The sequence below is a fragment of the Barbus barbus genome (assembly GCF_936440315.1).
Source record: "Barbus barbus genome assembly, chromosome: 46".
Taxonomy (NCBI): Eukaryota; Metazoa; Chordata; class Actinopteri; order Cypriniformes; family Cyprinidae; genus Barbus; species Barbus barbus.
In genome coordinates this window covers 5,230,771-5,241,689 of record NC_136724.1, presented here as the reverse complement: position 1 = coordinate 5,241,689, position 10,919 = coordinate 5,230,771, and positions in this window count along the sequence as shown.

Sequence of the window (10,919 nt, the reverse complement as noted above, 5' to 3'; positions counted from 1 at the left end):
CCCCCATCAAACACCTTGTTATTGTCGGGCGCTTGGGCTCTGGCCAAGGTCGTTTCCATGGCAATTGCTATGTTGCACCACAACCTGCAAACTGAGACAACTGGTTTGGAGTAGTGGCGCAACGGATTTCAAGGCATACGAACTCACACGAACTTACACATACACACACTCATACGCTCATATATACAGATTGTCATCCACCTCCCTACCCCTATCCCACGCCTTCGTCGCTTCATCCCGTCAGTTGATAACGGGTCTGTGTTCGCGCTGTAATGGCTGCAGGCCGGATGGCTGTTTCGTCTGAATTGGATTACTATGCAAGTTATGTTCCTGTGTTGACTGTGCTCTATGCTGAGGTTTTTGTCTGTTCTCACACTGCACTCTCGTTCAGGAGCGTAGTGTGAGGACTATTTTTTTCTCCTCTCTTTCCTCATGTTGTGCTGTATTCTTCTTCTTTATTGCATTTCGTTGCCTTGTACCTACATGTGCAATGACAATAAATTGAATCCAAAAACTACGGTGGCATATTACAGGACATTCTTTTGTAATATATGTTACACTAGATGGACCATAATATCTTTTTAAATCCATGCCAAAATAAACTATTGTAGCGCATGCTGTAGTATTGTATGCTGTAGAATTGTGTTCTATGCACTCAAAAGGACTATATAAATAGTGTAATATGCCAAATATTGTTCTTATGAAATGCACTTGCATTGCCTACCTGTGAATGTACTTCATCCATGTGAATAGACTGCAGTGTGATTGTGAAAAGAGTGACTTTGCCCTGACACTTCTTTTCAACCGGCCACATCTTTTACGTCGACACTCCCTGGGAAGTTTTAGGAAATCAAATTGAATGATATACAAAAAATTATATATATACAGGTGCGTAAAGAAAAACAATAAACTGATTATTGTGCTCATAGTAACATCTATAGCCTATACTTAATGTGTTTAAAAAATAAAAATCTGTAGTATTTATTTGTTGTGATGGGCTGCCCAGAGAGAAGCTACTCATTGGTCTGAAACTCAGTGGGTGATGGGTGTGGAGCATAAAGTGGAGCTTCTAATTATAAACAAACAAAACAAACCCGTTATACACAGACACTCTTATTTTGAAATATCTGTGCTTTTACTACTTCCAGCTGCTCATTCAAACAGACTGGCTAAAAATGGAAGCAAAATCGTGATAAGGAATTGCGCTCTTACAACGATCTACAATAAATTACAATAAGAACACCGTTAAGTAATGTATACATTGCCATTATACATTAACCGTAGATCAAAAGCAATCACTGTGTGCTGTATCTTTACCAACTGCTCAGAAACAACGCACCAGTAGAATTTATTTAAATAATAGCTTATTGAACTTTAATACTTTTTTTTAAGTTTAACACATTAAGCCATACAGCAATTCCAGCTTTTCTTTCCCCAAAATACCATTTCAAATAATTACTAAGATTTTTTTTTATACACTTTATATTTAAAAGTTTCTATGACCTTAAAAAAAAAAAAAAAAAGAATTTAAGACTTTTAGCAAATATTAATGCCCACCTACAAGAGGAATAGAGGCATTTCTACCAATATAACTTACTAATGTTTGCTAAGGAGGAAACCCTATCTACAAGGTTAACTACCAATTGCAAAACAAAATATGAACCTATAACGTTAGTTTTCAAGAATTTATTCTTACCAGATGTAACAGTCCTTCGTCTGGGAGGGAACCATGTTCATTTTATGCCCACAGTTTTTGCATTTAATTTTGCATTTTAACAAGCCAATCATTTGCAACCATTTGATTAATTTTAAAGATGATTTTTTAGTTTCTCTAACATAAACTTTTGTCAAAAGTTTTTTCTCCAGTGAATCCATAGAGCCGGCAGATCGAGCTAGTAACTGTGTCTGTTTGTCAATTTAACGACCGAGACAACCCAAAAATTAAAAACTGGCGCACTTTCAGTTTATTGGCTAAGTATGTTATCAGACACGCCCACCATGGCTGAGTGTTGGCAGAGTTAACACGTGACCGAACACTTCTACAATCGGATTGGCCAACTCGTACTGCTCTGAAAAATACATTTGGCGGTATAGATGGTAAGAGTTAACTCCACTTGAAATATTGTTCTTTTTTTTCTTTTTTTAATATTACTTAATTAACCAAAATCTATCTAAATTTTCTTCTCAGCATAAACATAACATGTTTGATCAAGCGCATTACCGCCCTTCACCTGGCAATGGGAGCAGTGCGCTGCTGGGTACCATGCATTTTACCCGGACAATGGCACGGAGGGGAAATGCTGAGGGCGAAGGAGGAGAAGATTCCACAAACAAAAGTGGTAAATTGCGTTTATAAATGAGGAAAAAAAAAAGTTTACATGACGCTGATATGTCGCGTGACACAAATATATACAAAGTCAATTAAAAGATGCGAATTGATACAAATTCATGCTGGACGATGCCTCACGGGAGCATGCGTCCGATCCAATTTAAAGTGATTCAGTCAGTTCAATAATTCATGCATCCTTTTTTTTTTCTTAAATTTGTTGGTCTGAACACACTAGCCAAAAGGTATAATTACCAGGGGCAACAAGGCTAGCTGGGGGGTGGGGCCGGGGGTATGTTGTTTCTCCTTGTGTTGATCTAACGTAATTAACGTTATATAATGCAAACAACTTTTGACTCTGTGCTTACGAGGTTTGGACCTTTCGCCCCACCGACATGTATTAGTAATTTTTCATGCCATGTTTTTCAGCTGATAAGATGGACAAACTAAAGCGTGTTAAATAACATATTCTCTGGAAAAAGAAGGCTGAGATGCTTCAGTCTCGTGTGGATGAGCTGGAGGAGTTCAAGTTCAAGTTCAAGTTGAGCTTTATTGTTATTCCGCTACATGTGGGGACATGCAGTGGAACGAAATGTCGTGTCTCGCAAGACCACGGTGCTACATAAATACAGACATTACAACAATTAAGTAAAAAAAAAAAAAAAAAATGGCTTGCTCAAGTAGCAGCTTGAAGATAAGTCTGCACAAGAACAAGGTATGTACAGGTAGAGCAGATGACTCTCCAGAACTTGTGTGGGCTTCAAAAGAAGTCTGCCAGTATCACTACAATATTTTAGCTATGTTTAAAAATATTCTTGAATATAATAATATATAAGAATATTATTTTGTACCTAATTAAGATTTTGGTTTAAGAATTTTACATTTAGTACATGTAGATATTTAGGTGGACAATTTGTAGGATCACGAATGCAGTTAATCCTCAAGGTGGAATAAAAAATTAAGACATGTATGTGTGAAAATAATTTAATTTAATACTATATGCCACTGCTTTTTGTCCAAATGTGTAATTGAAGTAAAACAGTGTTGCCTTTTCCATCTATAGGTCAGATCAAAAATATTGACAATTTATATTTACATATAAATGTCTTTCATTTGGGCCATAATATTTACAGATTTAGCTTTTAATTACTGTTGTTTGCAAGGAACATGAATAAATAATTGTAATTACTTCACTAGCCTAAGGATTGCTGCCTCTACCCTGGGAAGCATTTACAGAAATATTCTAATAGTTATAGTAAAGTTCTACACAATGCAGCTTGAAAGTAGAACACTAATGTATTTTCTTGTTTTTGTACATATGCAACCTAAGAGATTTTTGTTTACATTTTAAACAAGAGATTTGTAATTCTCTAATAACTCCACACACATTAATAATATTCTTCAAAGTTATGCCGTGGATACAGGTGCAGAGCAGATGGTAAAGGGTTACACTTTAAAGTTTATTTGTGTTTGTTTCATCATTTGGCAGATGGGAACATGGAGATTATGGCCACTGAAGATGAGGAGCCACATGCCATGATGTTGGACTCCAGCTCTGACTCCAGCTCCAGCTCTACCTCTGACTCTTCGGATGAGGAAAAGAAGAAAAAGAAGCGTAAAAAGAAGAATGGCAAGAAGAGAAGCAAAAAAAGAAAGAAGGAAAACAAAAAGGCGAAGAAATCAGGCAGAAAAGGAGAGCGAGGTATGGTAGGCTTAAAACATGCTGTATTTATTTAGGTATTAGGTGTTTAGATTATTATTTTTAGCTAAGTGCTTTTTATTGGATTTGAGGCATTATGTACACTATCCCCCAACATCACTCTTATCATCTCTCTTTTAAATGACATGACACTAAAGGGATAGTTCACCCAAAAATTTAAATTCTGTCATTAATTACTCGCCCTCATGTTGTTCCAAACCCGTAAAACCATCGTTAAACACAAATTAAGATATTTTTGATGAAATATGAGAGTTTTCTGATCCTCCACTGGTCCTACCACGGTCAACTACTGATGTCACACGGACTGTTTCTGTGCCTTGATCATGATAGAACACTTGCTGTCTATGGGAGTGTCAGAAAGCTCTCAGATTTTATCAAAAATATCTTAATTTGTGTTCCGAAGATGAATGAAGGTCTTATGGATTTGGATTGGAACGACATGAGGGTGAGTAATTAATGACATCATTTTAATTTTGGGGTGAAATATCCCTTTGACATGTCAAAAGCTTAACTGTTCTGTTACAGCCAGAGCTCCACAATTCTGTGCTGTTTGTTTTTCTTGAATCAGTGATGATCCATATCTAGCTTGTATTTTTATTACAGGTTTCTTACATATGTTATGAATGAAGCAAATAGAGATACACTATGTATGCACATACCTATTATGGCTGGATGAGGTGAACCTGTAGTTATTCTTGTCAGTGTTTACCAGAATTTTTTTAGAACAAATAATCAGCAAATGGTCTTGCCTTAATTGGCAGACTGCCCTCACACTACCTTCTATAAAACACAACAAATGTTCTGAATCAAATGATAAGCTACACATATTTTCATCCAAGTTGTAGCCTCCCTTTTAAAGAGAAAATATGTGTGAATCACTCTGGCTCACCCTGCAACTATGACAGCACAAAAGACACACGCAGTTGGTGAGTTATTCACATTGTTTTCTTTTCAGTTGCCTCAATCTCGGATGTGGTTAAAAGATATCGGCGGGTCCTCAAACTTGTGCAAAGAGGCTTCAGGATGACCACAGCTTTCAAGAAAGCTCACATTTCAAGAAATGCTGTGAAAGACACGGCAGCAATTGCAGAGATTTACATAGCAGACAAAAGTGTCCTAGACCAGTTCAAGGGTAAATACACACTTTTGAAACTAGCACAACTTTGTCAGAAAAAAATAGTTGGTGAACTGGCAGAAAAGATCATTGAAATGAAAAACAACAAACAGCTCATCCCCTTTTCTGCCAAGAAAGACTGAATGTAGGCAACAGGATGTTAACTAGATAAGTTTAAGTAGATTATTGTTAACTCTGTAAGTTTTAGTTTTCATAATTTGAAATGGTGGTGGCTGTTGTTCAAGTTGGGTTTTCCCTATGCCACACCTCCAATAAGACAACATGGTAAAGACATATGTGCAGCATGTTTTTTTTCTCTCTCTCTTTTTTTTTCCCCTCAGTGTAGCTTTTTCATATCATGTTAATTAATATAAAATTTGCCACATATAATCAGACTGTTTAGATCTGATACCCTAGTGACCAATGTGTTGTATAAAAATATTGTTAATAAAACAAATTTCTCTATAATGTCCTGTCTATAGTGTTTATTATATTGTACTGCATCGTCTGGTATTGACTTCTCATTTCAAATGGTAAATATGTTGCAAGTAATTAATGGATGACTGTATGTGTCCTGTTGATAGTTTATAGACTTTCTACTGTTATCAACTGTTTTTCACTTTAATTGGATGGTCCTAAAATATATCTACAAATGTTTAGTTGAGAATGCCTACTAATAGTCTGCTGATCGTAAACTTTAGATTAGTTGACAAGCAACAGATAACCAACTAATCTTTAGTTGACTATCAGCAGATATTAAACTAGTGATTTTGTTAAAAATTAGGTGTTACATATTTATTAATCTGATATGTTTGAGACCCTTGATTAAGGATGATGTAATATGGTCTTGATCATAAATTGACATGACTGTAGACGTTCAACTGACACATTGATCTTGAGTAGTTGGTAGACAACTTGAGTAGATGGTAACACAATCTACAGAAAGTTAGCTGACGATTGGTTAATAATCTGTTGTGAAAAACATATAGACAGTCAACAGGCACTTTTTGTAAAATCTATAGATTAGAATTTGAAATGCACCTTAAAATCTACTGGCAGTTAGTTGAATGTGCGTTACTTGTCTGTTGAAACAATGTTGTTGAATGTCAACTGATTCACTGTTGACATGCTACTAAATGACTACTACTGATAACTAGTAGAGTCTCAACAGATGGACTATCAAAATAAAGTGTTACCATCTACTCTAACATATGCTGATAACCAGTGTTCGAACTATACCGTGGACTTTGGGGGAGCCTACCTTTTTTTTTTACGGGGGGGGGTGTGCTCCTATGGGGGTCTATGGGATCGTGGACTTAGAATGACTTAGGCCCTAGCCCGACCCACGTCCGACAGTTTATCAGAATTACCGACCCGAGCCCTGTTTCGGCTATTAAAATACTGTTTCGGCTATTAAAATAGTTCAGTTTTGTGTGTAATGGCAAAATTATTATATTTCGTTTTGTTTTTTTATTAGGTTAATTTAGAAAGACGTTTGGAGCATTTTTGTTCGTCAAATAGCCTATAAGTTTATTTTTTTTAAAGTAACGACCAAGCGGCCAGCGGCATGAGCTGATCATAGCCTATGTTTGATCAATTTATCCTTCTCATATCATCACGACTTGCCTAAAATAAAATCTATAGATATACTAAAACAGTTCAAGTATATAACAATGTTTAAATGTTAAACCTGCGCTATAATAATAATGTGTGCCTATATCTCGGTTTGTGCTGAGAGTGGAAGCTAAAGCGAGCTCTGCAGGACATGGAGGCACCAGCTTTGGATTGTTTTCAGTGGAAACAAATTAAAATAGCATACGCCCTCATTTATTTTTATTTTTTTTTGATAAAGGTAAGAGTAATACATTAGTCGGACCTGTAAAGGGTGTACTTGTATTTGTGTGCACTCACAATACCAACAAAAGGTAGTTCTTTTATAAAACAAAGAAAACAAACATGATGCGCTTTCTGCAGTCTTGACAGGAGCGCATCACAAAAATGAACCGAAGCTGAGCGAATACATGCCTCACAGACATGATAAATATATCTATAGAAAGCTTAAAATTATTACTTAACGAAATAAAAAAATACGAAATCAAAAACTATTTTATTATAATCTTAATCATAATCAATAAAGATGCATTTATCTCTAAAGGCACGTCTAATGAGGAGACGGCGAGTCAGGATCAGCAGTTTATTAGTAAATAATTCAAATATCGCCTTACTATTTCCCGCAGACACATTCATGGTTATGCTTGCTGGGGTTTTGCAGCAAGCTTTAGCCTATTGCGTGGATTTGAACGCAGAACTATTCAGCTGCGCTGAAGTCACTTGCGCACCTGCTGCTGCGGGACACTAAACACCATCGAGCTGCTCTCAGTCCCGGTCTCGTGTTGTTTCCACCAGCCTGCCAATTTTTTTCATCGATGGATGTCTACAATATAAAAATAATGAGAAACCCAAAACAGGCCCGATGCCCGGCCCTCGTCTGAACTATGACGTGGAAATTGGCCCGAAGCCCGGCCCTAGAGGCGTAAAAAAGTCGGGGCCCGTCGGGCCTGGGCAGAAATCCAGGGCTCTACAATGACTTACTTCTTGGGTTGTCATCCCAGAGGGAGGTGTGCTAACAGGGCTTGCAGCAGGTGATTCGGTCGTGCCATTAAACTGCCTTGTGTTCTTTTTGCCATGGTGGCTATATGATGCTAACTGCAGAATGGATTTCAAGGACTGCGCGCACAGATCTACGGCCAATGTTGAATCCAACGTTTATATTTTTCCTACGAATCTTTTAGTTAATGTATTAAACATGAGTGGAATGAATTTGCACCGCAGCGCCCCCACACCTTGATGCTCATGACAAGAATAGCATGTATAGTTAGCTTTATTGACGTGAATTAAGTTTAAATCGCCGTCATGCATGAATTAATATTTTTGCGATTTTACACATAATAATCCAAGATGATCACATTACACAAAACTGAAATTGCACGTAAAAATAACACATTGTCAATATTTTTTGAGACCCCCCAAAATTTCACAAATCACGTTTTCAGGGAAGCCCATGTCTTATTAAGGGGAGCCGAGCTCCCTCTAGCTCCCCAGTAGTTCGCACCCTGCTGATAACGCTATATAACTGTCTTAAATTATTCCCTTAATATTTCTCTATTGGCTCATATAGTGAAAAACATGAGAAGAAACTAAGTTCACGTTAAACAGGTTGTTTTTGAAAATCAGTGCCTGAAATTAATCTACTTGGAAATTTAATTGATGACTGCAGTGTTAATAATAATAAATATATGCCTATAATTCATTGTATAAATTAATAGACTCGTAAAAAAAAAAAAAAAAAAAAAAACTTTTTAAAAACATTTTCAATGAGGGTTAAACTAGTAGCCTATTTTATTATCCTCACAGTGCATCATGCGGTGATGAGCTATGAAATTATTGAGGGGCAATAATTTCATGTAATTTAATAATAAAATGAATCTAATAATAATAATAGGCTTAATAATAAGAATGTAACAGGCCTACGTTAATTGGAAATGCTAAATCCTCTTAATATTGCCAATTTTTGATGCTTTTGACAATATCTCTGGCTATCATCTACACAAGATATGATGCAAATCAGCACGGGGAGGTTATCACCCGCAATGTGTGCCCATGTGGAAATAGTTTTATGAATTGTCAGGACTATCTATTGTAAATAGTTAGAATTTACCATGTTTTCCTAACAGTTGGCATTGAGGGACTGACACTTGGTCAGAAAAAAATTACTAGATATGTGTAAAAAAATAAAATAAAATAAAGATTTTTATTTTCTATATTCATAAATTATATTACTTTGTAAGTGTCATCTGTTATGTTGATATTATTGCCTGTCTCTTGCATTTACTTATTAAAATACCTTTTTATTGATCTCCATGGTCTTTCTGTGTTTGTGCCTCATCAACCCCTGACACCCCCTCTGAACTGTTAAGCCCCCGCTTAGCACCCCCAACAAAAAAATCATGGAGCCGCCACTGGTTGAGGCTGGGATTTAGCACATTTGAAGTGAAAGTACTTGATGAACATATGTGTGGAGAGCATTCCCTCAGTATTGTCATCTCATTTTGAGATGGCTTTTAGAGGCTTTTGCATTGGAACTCTTCAAGTATTACTTGCTACTATGGCAACAGCGTGCACGTCCATGTTTAACTCTTCTCATAGCTATGTGAAAAATATTTGTCTATACACACAGTTTTGGAATGCAGTTGATGGAGCTAACGAGATGATGATCTGAATCGTGAGAGAGAGATGCAGATTGTGTCCAAAGAAGGGGGACATGAGGAACAGGAATAAGAACCGCTGCTTTAGAGCATTTAGAAACTTGTGAATCCATTAGAATTGTTAGAAGACAGAATCGCGATTTCATATGTCAATAGATTTTTTCATGCACCCCTAGTTTTGATGGCATGGCAACAACTTTTCCTCTTTAAAGCAGCACAACATGGCCTCGCCCCCTTAAAGCAGCACAACATGGCCTCGCCCCCTTTGTTGCATGTTTCTGGGGGCAGAGTTTATGTAAATTTCAGGGTTTGTGATGTCACTAACCCGAGAAGTAGCTTGTTGTAGTCCCTACCAGCCATATTTGTAGGCCTTAAACTGCCATCATTTTAAAAGACAATATTTCAGTTGGCATTGAACCTTCAGTGTCGTAACTTTTGCAGATATTGTTTATGCTCAAGCAGAAACATTACACACTAACTAAAGTTATAAAAGTGAAATCAAAATCAGCCACCCCTTTAAATCATGTCCCTTATGCCTGTCCAAATAACATGTCGGACATAGGACATGAACCACTTAAAATCCTAGTCATGTTAGTATTTTCAGGTTATGCCAGTTTTTAGCTGTTGTACTAGGTAAATTGCAGTGGTGGACAGTAACAAAGTAGTTTTACTTTGTTACAGTACTTAAGTAAAATTTTCAAGTGTACTTTACTGGAGTAGTTTTATTTTGAGTAACTTTTACTTTTACTTCAGTACATTCCAAAGGATAAGATCGTACTTTTTACTTCACTACATTTCATAAAACATATCGTTACTCATAATATATCACATGCTCCGAGACACAGATGCAGTGTCTGATTCATGAACAAACTGATTCTTTTCAATGAACCTGTTAAATCGTTTCGCAAATCACACCAAACGATTCATTCACAAATTGGAATCATCCGATTGCAGCTGTTCTCGAGTCGACAACTCACAGATTCAAACATCCATTTAGAGCAGGTCCCCAGTGAACTGAACGGGGAAAACTTATGAGCGCACACATACGTGTGACTGATGCTGCGAAAAGTAAATTACGAATGTCGAATTTTAGGATTAATTATTGTAACTAAAAATCATATTTAGGTCAAAACTGTCAGTTGTTTGTGAACTACATCTGCTGTTAAGGGTGATCTGTTTAAGCCCACTGAAATGCTTGAATGCAGACACATCAACATCAGTGCCTCTATGTTTTAGGTAAAAAAATGAAACATTAAAATAACAGATTAAATAAAATAACTCATGCACGTTCATCTCCCCTGCTGCTGTAACATTAGCAGTTTTATTAAAATGCTAAGCATTTAGCCCTATGTGATGACTGTTTTTATAATGTTTATCAACAGTATAAATTTTTATATTGTTTGGATCAACTAGCAGAGTAGACAGATATGAATGTTTATTCATAAGTTACCATACTGAAAATTTGTCAATATTGTTAGCTGTTGCTAACTGTCT